We start from the raw sequence: 17,807 nt of genomic DNA, 5'->3' as shown, positions 1-17,807 counted from the left end.
TTTTTGTTGCTTATTTCACTTTTGTTTATTATCTACTTCACTTGCTTTGGCAATGCTAACATATGTTTCACATGCCAATAAAGCCCTTAAATTGAAATTGAATTGAAATTGAAGTGATATCGGTGACGTAGGTCCGGGTGTCTTGAAAGGATCCAATGGCGAGTACATAATCCCCCTCTACCATCAGTCCTATTAGCCAACGTGCAATCATTGGATAATAAAATGGATGAGCTCCGATCAAGATGATCCTACAAACGGGACATTAAACACTGTAATATCTTATATTTAACCGAATCTTGCCTGGGGTGGCGGTCTGTGTCTATTTGTATGTTACAGCAGGTGCACAAAATGTGATATTAAGGAAGTCCCTAGGTTTTGCTATTTACCAAGAGTGTTATCATCTATATTCTTTGTAGATGTCTATTTACCACCACAAACCAATGCAGGCACTAAGACCGCACTCAAAGAGCTGTAGAAGCAAACAAGAAAATGCTCATCCAGAGGCCGGGGACTTTAATGCAGGGAAATATACCTAATTTCTACCAGCATGTTAAATGTGCAACCAGGGGGAAAAAATTCTAGACCACAATATCATGCCTTGGTCATAGCATTTTGTGTTTTCGTTATATATTTGGTCAGGCCAGGGTGTGACATGGGTTTATTTTGTTGTGTTTTGTATTGGGGTTTTGTAGGCATTGGGATTGCGGCTGAGTAGGGGTGTAGCATAGGTTTGGCTGCCTGAGGCGGTTCTCAATCAGAGTCAGGTGATTCTCGTTGTCCCTGATTGGGAACCATATTTAGGTAGCCGGGGTTTCACTGTGTATTTTGTGGGTGATTGTTCCTGTCTTTGTGTTTGCACCAGATAGGGCTGTTTCGGTTTTCACATTACGTTTATTGTTTTTTGTAAGTTTGTGTTTCTTTATTATTTAATAAACATGGACTGCAATAGCCACGCTGCATTTTGGTCCGATCCTTGCTACACCTCTTCGTCAGAGGAGGAGATAGAAGAAAGCCGTTACAGAATCACCCACCACACCCGGACCGAGCGGCGTGGTAACAGGCAGCGACAGCAGGAGCAGCGAAAGGAGGAATGGACATGGGAGGACGTTATGGACAGCAGGAGTATGGAGTACACGACGTGGGAGGAAATAGACAGGTGGGCGGTCGACCCAGAAAGAGTGCCGGAGCCCGCCTGGGATTCGCTGGAGCAGTGCGAAGAGGGCTATAGGAGAATGGAGTCGAAGAGAAAGACACGGCGGCGCAGAAAGAAACCCGAAAGTCAGCCCCAAAAATGTATTGGGGGGGGGCTCAGGGAGAGAGTGGCAGAGTCAAGAGTCAGACCTGAGCCAACTCTCCCTGTTAATCGTGAGGAGCAGCGATCAAAGGACTTCTGGACTTGGGAAGAGATATTGGACGGAAAAGGACCATGGGCACAGCCTGGTGAATATCGACGCTCCAAAGAAGAACTGGAGGCGGCGAGAGCGGAGAGGCGCTGGTATGAAGAGGCAGCACGGCGACGCTGATGGAAGCCTGAGAGTAACCTCCAAAAATGTATTGGGGGCTCACAGGGAGTATGGCGATGCCAGGTAGGAGACCTGCGCATACTCCCTGTGCTTACCGGGGGGCTAAAGAGACCGGGCAGGCACCGTGTTATGCTAGTGAGCGCACGGTGTCTCCAGTGCGGGTGCATAGCCCGGTACGGTACATACCAACTCTTCAAATTAGCCGGGCTAGAGTGGGCATCGAGCCAAGTAAGGTTGGGCAGGCTCGGTGCTCAAGAGCTCCAGTGCGCCTGCACGGTCCGGTCTATCCAGAGCCACCTCCAAACACCAGTCCGCCGGTGGCAGCTCCCCGCACCAGGCTTCCTGGGCGTGTCCTCGATCCAGTACCACCAGTTCCAGCACCACGCACCAGGCCTTCAGTGCGCCTCGCCTGTTCAGCACAGCCAGAGCCTTCCTTCCCTCTAACGCTGTCGGAGCCTCCCGCCTGTTCAGCGCAGCCAGCGTTTTTCTCCTCTCCTGCGCTGTCGGAGTCTCCCGCCTGTTCAGAGCTTCCAGAGCCTTCCTCCTCTACAGCGCTGCCGGAGCCTCCTGCCTGTTCGGAGCAGCCTGAGCTGCCAGACTGCATGGAGCAGCCTGAGCTGTCAGTCTGCATGGAGCAGCCAGAGCTTGCATGGAGAAGCCAGAGCTGTCAGTCTGCATAGAGCTGCCAGTCTGCATGGAGCAGCCAGAGATGCCAGTTTGCATGGAGCAGCCAGAGCTGTCAGTCTGCATAGAGCTGCCAGTCTGCATATGGAGCAGCCAAAGCTGCCAGTCTGCATGGAGCAGCCAGAGCTGCCAGTCTGCATGGAGCAGCCAGAGCAGCTAGATCCGCCAGTCAGCCATGATCTTCCAGATCTGCCAGTCAACCAGATTCTTCCAGATCTGCCAGTCAACCAGATTCTTCCAGATCTGCCAGTCAGCCATGATCTTCCAGATCTGCCAGTCAACCAGACTCTTCCAGATCCGCCAGCCAGCCAGGATCTGCAGGAGCCAACTACCTGCCTGAGCTTCATCTCAGTACTGGGCTTCCTCTCAGTACTGGGCTTCCTCTCAGTACTGGGCTTCCCCTCAGTACTGGGCTTCCCCTCAGTCCCGGGCTTCCCCTCAGTCCCGGGCTTCCCCTCAGTCCCGGGCTTCCCCTCAGTCCCGAGCTGCCCCTCAGTCCCGAGCTGCCCCTCAGTCCCGAGCTTCCCCTCAGTCCCGAGCTTCCCCTCAGTCCCGAGCCTCCCCTCAGTTCCGAGCTGCCTCAGTCTCGAGCTGCCCCTCAGTCCCGAGCTGCCCCTCAGTCACGAGCTGTCCCTCAGTCCAGTGGGGTTCTGGGTGAGGACTATTAGGCCATGGTCGGCGGCGAGGGTGGATTATCCCAGGACGCGAAGGGGAGGAACTATGACATTAATGGAGTGGGGTCCACGTCCCGAGCCGGAGCCGCCACCATGGACAGACGCCCACCCGGACCCTCCCTATGGTTTTGAGGTGCGTCCGGGAGTCCGCACCTTAGGGGGGGGGGGGTTCTGTCACGCCTTGGTCATAGTATTTTGTGTTTTCGTTATATATTTGGTCAGGCCAGGGTGTGACCTGGGTTTATTTTGTTGTGTTTCGTATTGGGGTTTTGTAGGCATTGGGATTGCGGCTGAGTAGGGGTGTAGCATAGGTTTGGCTGCCTGAGGCGGTTCTCAATCAGAGTCAGGTGATTCTCGTTGTCTCTGATTGGGAACCATATTTAGGTAGCCGGGGTTTCACTGTGTATTTTGTGGGTGATTGTTCCTGTCTTTGTATTTGCACCAGATAGGGCTGTTTCGGTTTTCACATTACGTTTATTGTTTTTTGTAAGTTCGTGTTTCTTTATTATTTAATAAACATGGATTGCAATAGCCACGCTGCATTTTGGTCCGATCCTTGCTACACCTCTTCGTCAGAGGAGGAGATAGAAGAAAGTCGTTACACACAATTACTAAACACACAGAGATGCGTACAAAGCTCTCCCTTTCCCTCCATTTGGCAAATCTGACCATAATTGTTTACAAGCAAAAATGAAAGCAGGAAGAACCAGTGACTCGCTCAATACGGAAGTGGTCAGATGACGCAGATGCTAAGCTATAGGACTATAGGTTTTGCTAGCACAGACTGGAATATGTTCCAGGATTCTTCCGATGGCATTGAGGAGTACACCATATCAGTCACTGGCTTCCTCATTGTCCCCACAGTAACCTTACATACATACCCCAACCAGAAGCCATGGAATACTGGTAACATCCTCACTGAGCTAAAGGTTAGAGCTGCTGCTTTCAAGGAGTGGGACTCTAACCTGGACGCTTATAAGAAATCCCGCAATGCCATCCGACGAACGATCAAACAGGCAAAGTGTCAATACCGGACTAAGTTGGATCATACCACACTGGCTCCAAAGCTCATTGGATGTGGCGGGGCTTGCAAACTATTATGGACTACAAAGGGAAGCACAGCTGCGAGCTGCCCAGTGACACAAGCCTACCAGAAGAGCTAAATTACTTCTACGCTTGCTTCGAGGCAAGCAACACTAAAACATGCATGAGAGCATCAGCTGTTCCGGACGACTGTGTGATCACGCTCTCCAAAGCCGATGTGAGTAGACCTTTAAACAGGTCAAAATTCACAAGGCTGCAGGACCAGACGGATTACCAGGACGTGTACTCCGAGCATGCGCTGACCAACTGGCAGGTGTCTTCACTGACATTTTCAACCTGTCCCTGACCGAGTCTGTAATACCAACATGTTTCAAGCAGACCACCATAGTCCCTGTGCCCAAGAACACCAAGGTAAACTGCCTAAATGACTACTGACCTGTAGCTCTCACGTCTGTAGCCATGAAGTGCTTTGAAGAGCTGATCATGGCTCACATCAACAACATTATCTCAGAAACCCGAGACCCATTCCAATTTGCATACCGCCCCAACAGATCCACAGATGATGTAATCTCTATTGCACTCCACACTGCCCTTTCCCACCTGGACAAAAGGAACACCTACACGAGAATGCTTTTCATTGACTACAGCTCAGCATCCAACACCATAGTGCCCTGAAAGCTCATCACTAAGCTAAGGACCCTGGGACTAAACACCTCCCTCTGCAACTGGATCCTGGACTTCCTGGCGGGTCACCCCCCAGGTGGTAAGGGTAGGTAACAACACATCCGCCACATCCAACACGGGGGCCCCTCAGGGGTGCATGCTCAGTCCTCTCCTGTACTCCATGTTCACCCATGCCTGCATGGCCAAGCACGACTCCAACACCATCGTTAAGTCTGCCGATGACACAACAGTGGTAGGCCTGATCTCCAACAAATATGAGACAGCCTATAGGGAGGAGGTCAGAGACCTGGCAGTGTGGTGCCAGGATAACAACCTCTCCCTCAACGTGATCACAGCAAAGGAGATGATTGTAGACTACAGGAAAAGAAGGATCGAGCATGCCCCCATTCTCATGGGGGGGCTGTAGTGGAGCAGGTTGAGAGCTTCAAGTTCCTTGGTGTCCACATCACCAGCGACCTATCCTGGTCCAAAGACACCAACACAGTCTTGAAGAGGGCACGAGAACGCCATTCCCCCTCAGAAGACTGAAAAGATTTGTCATGGCTCCTCAGATCCTCAAAAAGTTCTACAGCTGCACCATCGAGAGCATCCTGACTGGTTGCATCACTGCCTGGTATGGCAATTGCTCAGCCTCTGACTGCAAGGCACTACAGAGGGTAGTGCATATGGCCCAGTACATCACTGGTGCAAAGTTTCTGCCATCCAGGACCTCTATACCAGGCGGTGTCAGAGGAAGACCATAAAAATTGCCAAAGACCCCCCCCATTTTTACGCTGCTGCTTCTCTGTTTATTATCTATGCATAGTCACTTTAACTCAACATACATGTACATATTACCTCAATTACCACGACTAACCTGTTCCCCCGCACATTGACTCTGTACTGGTATCCCCTGAATATAGCCTTGCTACTGTCATTTTATTGTTGCTCTTTTATTAATAGTTATTTTTCTATTTCTCTTCATTTTTGTCTCTACTTACCAGATGTTATGCACAGCAGTGCTAGCTATCTGTAGCTTATGCTTTAAGTACTAGATTCATTCTCATATCCTTTGATTGGGTGGACAAAATGTCATGCTGCAAGAGCTCTGATAGGTTGGAGGACATCCTCCAGAAGTTGTCATAATTACTGTGTAAGTCTTTGGAAGGGGGTGAGAACCATGAGCCTCCTAGGTTTTGTTTTTGAAGTCAATGTACCCAGATGAGGATGTGAACTAGCTGTCCTCTGGCTACACAATAGCGTGACCCTACAGAGTGCTGTTGAGGCTACTGTAGACCTTCATTGCTAAACAGTGTGTTTAATAAATTATTTGGTTATGTGTGGTGTATTTGGTGTAGTTTTATCTGTGTAACCTCAGTGTAGCCTCTGAGGGGCCTCCACTGCAGTCTTTTACACTGCAGGTTGTGACATCTGTCCCCCAACACACCAGACTATAGTATCGCTACAGCCTGGCAAGCAAGGGTAACCAATTACTTTCTTGACGCATGGCATGTGCCCAGTTTAGTTATAAACCCAATATCAGAGCTGGAAACAAACAATTAGAAATACAATTGAAAATGTATTATTGTGCAACAGAGATAGACACCCTTGAGGTGTCAAAAGTTCCTTATTGGTGGATACTTTTCTGAGTCAAGCTAGTGTTTTTGAGCTGAGTCAAGCTGGTCAAGCTAGTGTTTTTCCTTATAGCAGCAGTCCTTTCCTTTGATAACGATGACCTTCGGGCAGAGTTTCAGCAAAGTGCTGAATATTTGAGTCTGATGGAAAAAATAACCACAATACATTCCATATGACCATATACACCTCTGTGACAGAAACTTGAGCCTCTCTGGAAAAAGTGCTCATCTCCCTTTTTGTGACCCTGCTTTGAGAGGTGACAGATCCCATTTAAACTTCCATTCACTTTGTGTGGCAAGACTAACTTTGCTTTGAGCCAGTGTGTCAGAATCTTAGGAGAGGAACTAGCATGATGAGCAGCATTGTCTGAGACCTGAATGCTTGTGTTAGCTCCCCAAGCTTACACTCAGGAGACACACTGTCTTGAGCTGGGCAGAGGACCTGGGTTTGATACCATGTCTGACACACAAGGAACAAAATTAGAGCAATCAAATCCAAATCAAATCAAATCAAATCAAATTTTATTTTATTTGTCACATACACATGGTTAGCAGATGTTAATGCGAGTGTAGCGAAATGCTTGTGCTTCTAGTTCCGACAATGCAGTAATAACCAACGAGTAATCTAACTAACAATTCCAAAACTACTACCTTATACACACAAAAGTGTAAAGGGAGAAAGAATATGTACACAAAGATATATGAATGAGTGATGGTACAGAGTGGCATAGGCAAGATGCAGTAGATGGTATCGAGTACAGTATATACATATGAGATGAGTATGTAAACAAAGTGGCATAGTTTAAAGTGGCTAGTGATACATGTATTACATAAAGGTGCAGTAGATGATATAGAGTACAGTATATACGTATACATATGAGATAAATAATGTAGGGTATGTAAACATTATATTAAGTAGCATTGTTTAAAGTGGCTAGTGATATATTTTACATCAATTCCCATAAATTCCCATTATTAAAGTGGCTGGAGTTGAGTCAGTGTGTTGGCAGCAGCCACTCAATGTTAGTGGTGGCTGTTTAACAGTCTGATGGCCTTGAGATAGAAGCTGTTTTTCAGTCTCTCGGTCCCAGCTTTGATGTACCTGTACTGACCTCGCCTTCTGGATGATAGCGGGGTGAACAGGCAGTGGCTCGGGTAGTTGTTGTCCTTGATGATCTTTATGGCCTTCCTGTGACATCGGGTGGTGTAGGTGTCCTGGAGGGCAGGTAGTTTGCCCCCGGTGATGCGTTGTGCAGACCTCACTACCCTCTGGAGAGCCTTACGGTTGTGGGCGGAGCAGTTGCCGTACCAGGCGGTGATACAGCCCGACAGGATGCTCTCGATTGTGCATCTGTAGAAGTTTGTGAGTGCTTTTGGTGACAAGCCAAATTTCTTCAGCCTCCTGAGGTTGAAAAGGCGCTGCTGCGCCTTCTTCACGATGCTGTCTGTGTGGGTGGACCAATTCAGTTTGTCTGTGATGTGTACGCCGAGGAACTTAAAACTTACTACCCTCTCCACTACTGTTCCATCGATGTGGATAGGGGGGTGTTCCCTCTGCTGTTTCCTGAAGTCCACAATCATCTCCTTAGGTTTGTTGACGTTGAGTGTGAGGTTATTTTCCTGACACCACACTCCGAGGGCCCTCACCTCCTCCCTGTAGGCCGTCTTGTCGTTGTTGGTAATCAAGCCTACCACTGTTGTGTCATCCGCAAACTTGATGATTGAGTTGGAGGCGTGCGTGGCCACGCAGTCGTGGGTGAACAGGGAGTACAGGAGAGGGCTCAGAATGCACCCTTGTGGGGCCCCAGTGTTGAGGATCAGCGGGGTGGAGATGTTGTTACCTACCCTCACCACCTGGGGGCGGCCCGTCAGGAAGTCCAGTACCCAGTTGCACAGGGCGGGGTCGAGACCCAGGGTCTCGAGCTTGATGACGAGTTTGGAGGGTACTATGGTGTTAAATGCTGAGCTGTAGTCGATGAACAGCATTCTCACATAGGTATTCCTCTTGTCCAGATGGGTTAGGGCAGTGTGCAGTGTGGTTGATATTGCATCGTCTGTGGACCTATTTGGGCGGTAAGCAAACTGGAGTGGGTCTAGTGTGTCAGGTAGGGTGGAGGTGATATGGTCCTTGACTAGTCTCTCAAAGCACTTCATGATGACGGAAGTGAGTGCTACGGGGCGGTAGTCGTTTAGCTCAGTTACCTTAGCTTTCTTGGGAACAGGAACAATGGTGGCCCTCTTGAAGCATGTGGGAACAGCTTCAAGGTTTAATATACTTTCCAGAGTCAAAAGGTTCCTACTGGGCACATATGTCAGTTTAACATCTAGTTTTGATTTACATTTGGTTGAGTTGTCAACTAACGTGAATTCAACTTGAACTCAACAAAAAAATTCACCATGTCATTGGATTTAGGTGAAAAAAACACGAAATTGTTGATTCAAGCGTCATCACATTGAATTTATTTGTTGAAATGGCGTGGAAACAACGTTGATTCAACCAGCTTTTTTGCCCTGTGGATAATGTGCATTGTATCATTTGATTGAATATATTGTTAGGTCAATATATGTCTAGTTTCTATAGTAGATCTGATATTGCCACAAGTGTGTGCATGTGTCGGTGCCTGCGCCATGGAGAAAGAGGGAATGCTCCTCCACTATGACTCTCAGTTACTCTCTGAGTTTACTCATCACATTATCTCTCTCACGGTATAATTTCTCTCTCCCCCCTCACTCCCGATATGCTGTTGCGCAAAAGCAGACACTGCAGGGAAGAATACAGCAAGTGAAGGCTAGCCACCGGCATCCCCCTTTTTCTCCGTCTTTGTCCCTCTCTCACTCTCTAGAAGAGATCTCTGCTTACCCTTCCATCACCACCCGTCATCTCCACCGTCTGAGCCAGGTTGGGGTTAGCTAAGGACAAAGGTGGGTACTGAAGCTCAATGACATTTCTCAATAACTAGTGTTCTGTTTTAGTCTAATAGCATGCAGTAGCACTGTGCTGGAGGACAGTGTAGACCAGATACCGGTGTGCTGAATGTGCATTATGGCTGGTTGCTGTATAGTATCATTGCAGTGCTGCAGGGGTCTCTAGCAGACGATGATATCATCTTAACATATTTATATTTTCTTTCTGTGCAAACCAGACTTGAAAGTTAACTGCATGATTGCCTCACTAGAGAGATGGTCTGCCACCAGTAGAAATCAGTCATCTTCAGTGAATGTCCTCTTTGAGGTATCTCTTAATTATGATGAACTATTTGTTTGCTATTTCTGCATATGGTTTAGGTGTCAGTTTGATACATGTTAGGGGACACTTTCAGTTTCCGTGGATATGAAACTAGTTTTTTTGTGCAGACTTTGCCTTGTCAAAGATTGTTGGCCGAGTGTTAAACATGCAGTTTAACACTCCAATCTGCTCTTGCCCAATTACTGAAGTGTTTAGCTAGAGTGTTTTGTTTTTGCGCATTCATTGCATGTGAGATTGGGAATCATTCCAAAACTGGGTTTGTGACTGTTGCATTGTTTGGTGCAGTAAGCTGTTGAATACAAGCGAGTGTCCTGGATCTGTGAGTTTGAATACGAGTTTAGAGAACAACATTTATCCATTGATCAAAATATCAGTTTTTTACCATGGTCCAAATTCTTGACTCAGCAATTATAGACCAAGTATTAGCAACAGATTTAAAAATACTAGTGGAAGTATGGCTACTAGTCATACACAACTTTGTACCATACGTGCTTCTGTTTTGTATATGAGATGCTTGTTTATCTACTGTTTGATAATACATAAATCGTTTAATCCCGTGGAAAGCGTATTTGGCGCATCTGTCAGTGGTATCCTCAGTTCAGCTAAGAAGTGGATCATTATGCTCTGCACACTTACAGCACTGTTATCTGAACATTGACACGATGTGTCCAGCGATGATGTCAGGAAGTGGGGTCGTGACTTGTTGCAAGGCGTTGCTCCCTCCCTCTCTGGATCGTATGTTATGTGCCCTCTGACCTGGGGCTCTACAGACTGACTGGGTTGTGACACATATTAGATGATGGATCTGTCCTGTGAAAGGAGCAACTATTTACTATAGGCTATTTGGGTCATATAATTATCGAGACATTATTTTACCTCAGTAATAGTAGAAAACGCTATTCCTGTGTCGTCTGCTGAAGTTATTGCTTGTGAATTATGTATTTATGCACTTATGTGGTAATGCTGTGCTGTGGTTTGTTGAGATGCAAGACAAATTACCCGAAAGGGACAAAATAAATTATCATAATAATAATCATTATCATTATTTTTGGAAGTAGGAACTGAGTAATACAATTTAGATCAATGGATTTGTATCTGAAGCAACCTACATTCTCCAAATGTTCTGTTTTTAGAGTGAATATGAGCCATGCTTTGGTTATTTGGCTATTTTGTTTAAATCCCTGATAGTAAACTTCTGACTTCCTAGAAACCTTCTAACAGCCATTTCAAAATGGTTACTAATACCCTCCCAACCCCTTAGAGCTTTGCATCTGGTGTCACATATCCTGCTGTTTCCATCTGAGTTAACACCATTAAATATTGACGACTGTGAAACGGAATCACGCTCTGTATTAAATAGTCACAAAGGTTTACTCAGAGCAAGGAGATTGATGGTTCGAGGAACATTGGAGAAGGAGGATGAGATAAAAAACAGCCTAATTACAAATGGGCTTCAGATGGAGACCTTCTGTCATTCTGTCAAGATCAGTCTCTTGGTCTTGTCATTTTTTCTCTAAAAGTCAAAAATCACTTCTGGACCCATAGATTCGTAATGTATCAATGAGAGCCTTTTTTTGCTCAGTTATAGAAATCCATCCGATATCATTCAGGGAAAAAGAAGTTGGAAAAAAGAACACTGCCAAACCTGATGCAATCCTAGGTTTGGTTATTGTAGGTGGTGCTAAACAATTGACACAGTTTGTTGTAAATGTGTAGTTACAGAAAGGTAGCACAACTGAAGGTCCTCTCCTCTCTGCCTTCATCGTCCAGGAGTTCTCTTCAAATCAAATTGTATTTGTCACATGCACTGAATACAGCAGGTGTAGACCTTGAACCAGTAAAACGCTTACTTACAAGCCCTTAACCAACAATGCCGTAAGAAGTTAAGAAAAATAACAGTTCAGTAAAAAATTGAAAATAAAAAATGAAAGTAACAAATAATTAAAAAGCAGCAGTAAAATAACAATAGCAATATGTACATGAGTTAAATCAAATCAAATCAAATGTATTTATATAGCCCTTCGTACATCAGCTGATATCTCAAAGTGCTGTACAGAAACCCAGCCTAAAACCCCAAACAGCAAGCAATGCAGATGTAGAAGCATGGTGGCTAGGAAAAACTCCCTAGAAAGGCCAAAACCTAGGAAGAAATCTAGAGAGGAAACAGGCTATGAGGGGTGGCCAGTCCTCTTCTGGCTGTGCAGGGTGGAGATTATAATAGAACATGGCCAAGATGTTCAAATGTTCATAAATGACCAGCATGGTCAAATAATAATAATCACAGTAGTTGTCGAGGGTGCAGCAAGTCAGCACCTCAGGAGTAAATGTCAGTTGGCTTTTCATAGCCGATCATTAAGAGTATCTCTACCACTCCTGCTGTCTCTAGAGAGTTGAAAAAGGCAGGTCTGGGTCAGGTACCACGTCCGGTGAACAGGTCAGGATTCCATAGCCGCAGGCAGAACAGTTGAAACAGGAGCAGCAGCAAGGCCAGGTGGACTGGGGACAGCAAGGAGTCATTGTGCCAGGTAGTCCTGAGGCATGGTCCTAGGGCTCAGGTCCTCCGAGAGAAAGAGAGAAAGAGAGAAAGAGAGAATTAGAGAGAGCATACATAAATTCACACAGGACACCGGATAAGTACTGAGATATAACAAACTGACCCTAGCCCCCCGACACATAAACTACTGCAGCATAAATACTGGAGACTGAGATGGGAGGGGTCAGGAGACACTGTGGCACCATCCGATGATACCCCCGGACAGGGACAAACAGGAAGGATATAACCCCACCCACTTTGCCAAAGCACAGCCCCCACACCACTAGAGGGATCTCTTCAACCACCAACTTACCATCCTGAGACAAGGCCGAGTATAGCCCACAAAGATCTCCACCACAGCACAACCCAAGGGGCGGGCCAACCCAGAAAGGAAGATCACGTCAGTGACTCAACCCACTCAAGTGACGCACCTCTCCTAGGGATGGCATGAAAGAGCACCAGTAAGCCAGTGACTCAGCCCCTAAGTGATTGCATAAATAATAAATAGAGCGTAGCTGCAGCGTAAAAGCGGAGTCTGGGTAGCCATTTGATTAACTGTTCAGGAGTCTTATGGCTTGGGGGTAGAAGCTGTTGAGAAGCCTTTTGGACCTAGACTTGGTGCTCCGGTACCACTTGCTGTGCGGTAGCAGAGAGAACAGTCTATGACTAGGGTGGCTGGAATCTTTGACAATTTTTAGGGCCTTCATCTGACACCGCCTGGCATAGAGGTCCTGGACTGCAGCAAGCTTGGCCCCAGTGATGTACTGGGCCATACGCCCTACCCTCTGTAGTGCCTTGCGGTCGGGGCAGAGCAGTTGCCATACCAGGCAGTGATGCAACCAGTCCGGATGCTCTCAATGGTGAAGCTGTAGAACCTTTTGAGGATCTGAGGACCCATGCCGAATCTTTTCAGTCTCCTGAGGGTGAATAGATTTTGTCATGCCCTCTTCACGACTGTCTTAGTGTGTTTGGACCATGATAGTTTGTTGGTGATGTGGACACCAAGGAACTTGAAGCACTCCACCTGCTCCACTACAGCCCTGTCGATGAGAATGGGGGTGTGCTCAGTCCTCTTTTTCCTGTAGTCCACAATCATCTCCTTTGTCTTGATCAGGTTGAGGGAGAGGTTGTTGTTCTGGCACCACACAGCCAGGTCTCTGACCTCCTCCCTATAGGCTGTTTCATCGTTGTTGGAGATCAGGCCTACCACTGTTGTGTCATTGGCAAACTTGATGATGGTGTTGGAGTCATGCCTGGCCATGCAGTCATGAGCGAACAGGAAGTACAGCAGGGGACTGAGCACGCACCCCTGAGGGGCCCCCGTGTTGAGGATCAGCATGGCGGATGTGTTGTCACCTACCCTTTCCACCTGGGGGCGGCCCGTCAGGAAGTCCAGGATCCAGTTGCAGAGGGAAGTGTTTAGTCCCAGGGTCCTTAGCTTAGTGATGAGCTTTCAGGGCACTGTGGTGTTGAATGCTGAGCTGTAGTCAATTAATAGCATTGCAACATAGGTGTTCCTTTTGTCCAGGTGGGAAAAGGCAGTGGTGAGTACAATAGAGATTGCATCATCTGTGGATCTGTTGGGGCGGTATGCAAATTGGAGTGGATCTAGGGTTTCTGGGATAATGGCGTTGATGTGAGCCTTGACCAGCCTTTCAAAGCACTTCATGGCTACAGACATGTGTACTACAGGTCGGTAGTCATTTAGGCAGGTTACCTTACTGTTCTTGGGTACAGCGACTATGGTGGTCTGCTTGAAACATGTTGGTATTACAGACTCAGTCAGGGACAGATTGAAAATGTCAGTGAAGACACTTGCCAGTTGGTCAGCGCGTGCTCGGAGTACACGTCCTGGTAATCCATCTGGCCCTGCGGCCTTGTGGATGTTGACTTGACTATGGATATACATTGATTTATGAATATTGAAAAATATAGACATGAATATTGAAAAAACACCATTTTGGATTTGGCACATTTTGTAATATATTGTTGAGCATAATATACTGTACGGGCATATCAAAGTTCCAAAATGGAATCTCTGCTACTTTAAGAGTTATGATCCAATTTGTAGGCATTACCAACAGAGTGAATGTGAAATTGAATTCAAAGTGGCCGTCATCTGCTGGTGATTTTCAGGATGTGCAATGATACAGGAGGGCTGTGATTGGTTACATTTCCTACTATACCAATTTCTCTCTATAAAATAACTTTAAAACTGGCAGAGTTCCCACTCTGAAACTTTGATCTGACCATAGAGTATATGTTCAACAATATATTGAAAAATAATCCAAATCCAAAATTGATTTTTTTCAATATTCATGTTTGTATTTGCCAATATTCAGAAATATTGAAATAAAAAATATATATATATATTGTGGTCTTTTTTTCTCCTGGTTTCATATGGAATCACTCAGTAGGCAATTTATTTTCATCACAATAGTATTATTAAAATGTTTTACATTTGAGTAATTTAGCAGACGCTCTCATCCAGAGCGACTTACAGCAGTGAGGACATACATTTTCGTACTGGTCTCTCGTGGGAATCAAACCCACAACCCTGGCATTGCAAATGCCATGCTTTATTAACTGAGTCACACAGGACCTGATTATGATTTGGTCGTAGATTGTCTGCTGATTGGGATTGTATCAACTATACACTCTATGTCCTCTCTATACTGTAGCTGCATCCCTGTGTGATCCCAGGCTCTAGTCTTTCCCATCAGTGTCACTTCAGGAATAGCTGCAAAGTGAGCACTCTGTCTCTCCGACACCTCTCCTCCCTCCCTCCCTCCCTGCTGCTGAAAGCCGATGATGATGGCATGAGACAGCAGAAATGCGAGCTGAGGGTGATACATCAAACGTCCTCTCCCGTCGGAAGCCAGCTGCGGACGCCCGACCATCCACTTGTGTTGGAGTTTGTCCCAGAAGAGTTGTCATTGGCTGAGAGCAAGCTGCAGAGTCCCCATGTGTTGCTCCACAATACACTGTCAATGTATTCCTCCTCCCTTTGCCATCTCTCCTTTCTACCTCTTTCTATTCCCCTCTTTGTTTGAAAAACTGAGTCTACCTGTTGGAGATTCATTTAGAGGTTTGGTTTACGGTTTCTATATGTCATGTCACCTCATGCAGCACTAACTTCAGAGAGGAAGCACGCATTTAGTTGACTATGGATACGTTGGACACCTTCCCGTCTCACCTCTTGGTCTCTAGCTCTTGGGAGTTGTTGATCCACTATCATGGCTTTTGTTTGGTTCGAAGGCAGCTGCAGTCGGAGGAATGTGGTGGGTTGTTTCAGTTGCTAATTTAGGCTCAAAAGTTCCAGGAAAGGTGGAACTCAGACTCTTCACTTGTTTTATGGCACCATTTCTGTCATGTTTCATTCGGTGCCAGGAAAATTCTTCTTGGCTGGCTCTCTGCTTCCTTGGCCGGAACAAGGACGGGGTGCAAGAGGCAGGAGCAGGTCGGCCTCCCCGGGCTCCTCGTCAGCACAAACACAGGCTCTCACACACACACATAAAGACACACACGCACACACACACGGGAGGCAGGAGAAAAATGGAGAGGGCATCTGGGATCGATGTATTTTTAAAGTAGAAACCAGGTTACTGCTTAGTGTAATGGCTACAGCTATGCACTACATTTTCAACACCAAATTCCATGTGTATGTTGGCAGTCAATTTCTATTCATCTGAAAGGATTGTATAGGTGTTAGCAATTTGGTGAACATTTCACCCAGCCTATCAGAGGGAAAGGTGGAGCAACCCCCATATTGCTTATACTTTAAAAAAAATCACATTCTGTTCAAGTGCCTAGGGAGAAAGGGGTTCTTTTTGGACTGGGCCATAGTCTGAATTGGTCCATGTCCCTCTTGGTTGCCATTCTCCCTGCTCAGCCTCTTATTGTAATCTGTTATTCTTGGATTGAGTCAGACCTTTCCACTTTTTAATGAACTTCTATTCTTAGATCGAGGGAGTATACATTTCCAATTACACCAGCGGTTTTAGGCAGATTTATCAGACCAAGGGCAAGGGACGGATTTAACAGTGAAACTCTATGACAGTGGGAAAACTATGGTTGCATTCATTAGTGCAGAGTGTAGCAAAAGGTTTTGCTACAGAAAAGTAAAACAAGTTCAGGTAGTCCCTCCTGTTTCGGTTTGTTTTCATCCATTTTACGACTTATATATTAAAAAAAGTGGTTCATCTACTGTTTGTACAGTGACATCAACTTATAGGCCTATTGTATGTTATATTCAATGGACGATGATGCCTTTGTGTGACTAAATGCAGAGTTGGCCAAAAGTACTGTATTACACGGGCACCATAGTTCACATACTGTATCTATATCAAATTCAGATTCAGATTCTTCTTGCCAACTGATTCCTCATTACGATTTAGAAAGGATCATTGTCACAGATGACTAATGCTGAATCTGAATATTGAAATGTCGGGTGTGTCTGAAATGGCACCCTTTTCCATACTGTATATAGTGCACTACTTCTGACCAGGGCTCTGGTCAGGGCTCTGTCCAGGGCTCTGGTAATGCACCATTTAGGGAAAAGGGTGCCATTTCAGACACATCCGACATTTCAATATTCAGATTCAGCATTAGTCATCTGTGACAATGTTCCTTTCTAAATCGTCATGAAGAATCGGTTGGCAAGAAGAATCTGAATTTGAAATAGATATGTGAACTATGGTGCCCGTGTAATACAGTACTTTCAGTAGATGGAGCACTATTTCTAATTATATAGTGTCTCTTTTCCAGAGGAAGAGCTGTGAATCACTGGTCTTGAAAGGAGGTCATTTGTTAATGCAATATTCGCTCAGAAATTGAGCGGACGCATTGATTGGATCTCCCAAAATGTTTTTCATTTCCTGGGGGGGGGTTTGAGACCTGTTGTTTTTTGGATTTGAAAATCAAACCGTTGTGATGGAAGGGGGGCTGTGCTTGTGGGTGTTTGAGTGCGAAAGACATGGAGGAGAATCAACCAGTAAAAGCACAGCCCCCTTCATTATCAAGGCATAACGTCAAAAAAGACTTTCCAGACTGAAGTCAGGAGGATTTTGAGTTTGGTATCAGCCAGACTACAGAATATCTTCCAGAAACTGCTCAATGGCTAGTAGGCAACCATTACTGCTGTTGCCAGCCCTGCTCTGTATCTCAATGAGTTGGAGGAGGGAGTTTGGAGTCACCTTCACATGATCTGCCCCTGCTTTTACATGACCGCTCCCTCACAATGCTGAGGGTAATGAGTCGTAACATTGATGCACTTCAGCCACAGAGACCACGCCAGAGCATGCAACAGCCCTCCTTTAACACACTTAAACAGTGGCTTGAGGCCTATATATTTTTACCTTTATTTAACTAGGCAAGTCATTTAAGAACAAATTCTTATTTACAATGACGGGCTACCCCAACCAAACCTGGACGACGCTGGGCCAATTGTGCACCACCTTATGAGACTCCCAATCACTGCCGAATGTGGTGCAGCCTGGACCCAAACCAGGGACTGTAGTGATGCAATGAGATGCAATGCCTTAGACCCCTGTGCCACTCAGGAGCCCCAAAGACTCACCATACATTCTCTATCTGTGACCTGGAAGGTGAACAACTCTCTTGGTTTTACAGTGGATTTTATTTAAACTGTGGGTTTCAGTGTCCATTTTTTAAAATCATACTGTAGGACATGACCTTCACTAATAGAGTGAAAAAAAGACTAACGTTTTGAGTTGGCCATTTTATTCAACAGCCATGGCCCCCTCCTTGCATTTGGATTGGCATTTTTAGATCTGAACCAAATCT

The 17,807-nt window shown here is 46.0% G+C and overlaps 1 protein-coding gene across 1 annotated transcript in view; it reads left to right on the top strand.

The window, feature by feature from the left end:
- Positions 1 to 8,917: 8,917 nt before the first annotated feature.
- Positions 8,918 to 17,807, top strand: part of LOC112215187 (voltage-gated potassium channel subunit beta-2-like) — a 104,953-nt gene continuing 96,063 nt past the window's right edge. Inside the window, exon 1 of the mRNA XM_042299349.1 lies at positions 8,918 to 9,144. The gene's annotated coding sequence lies outside the window, so the exon portion shown is untranslated. The remainder of the gene's footprint in view (positions 9,145 to 17,807) is intronic.

This window comes from Oncorhynchus tshawytscha, linkage group LG16 (genome assembly GCF_018296145.1).
Source record: "Oncorhynchus tshawytscha isolate Ot180627B linkage group LG16, Otsh_v2.0, whole genome shotgun sequence".
In the NCBI taxonomy this organism is placed as follows: domain Eukaryota; kingdom Metazoa; phylum Chordata; class Actinopteri; order Salmoniformes; family Salmonidae; genus Oncorhynchus; species Oncorhynchus tshawytscha.
This window is presented reverse-complemented; position numbering and strand designations above follow the sequence as displayed.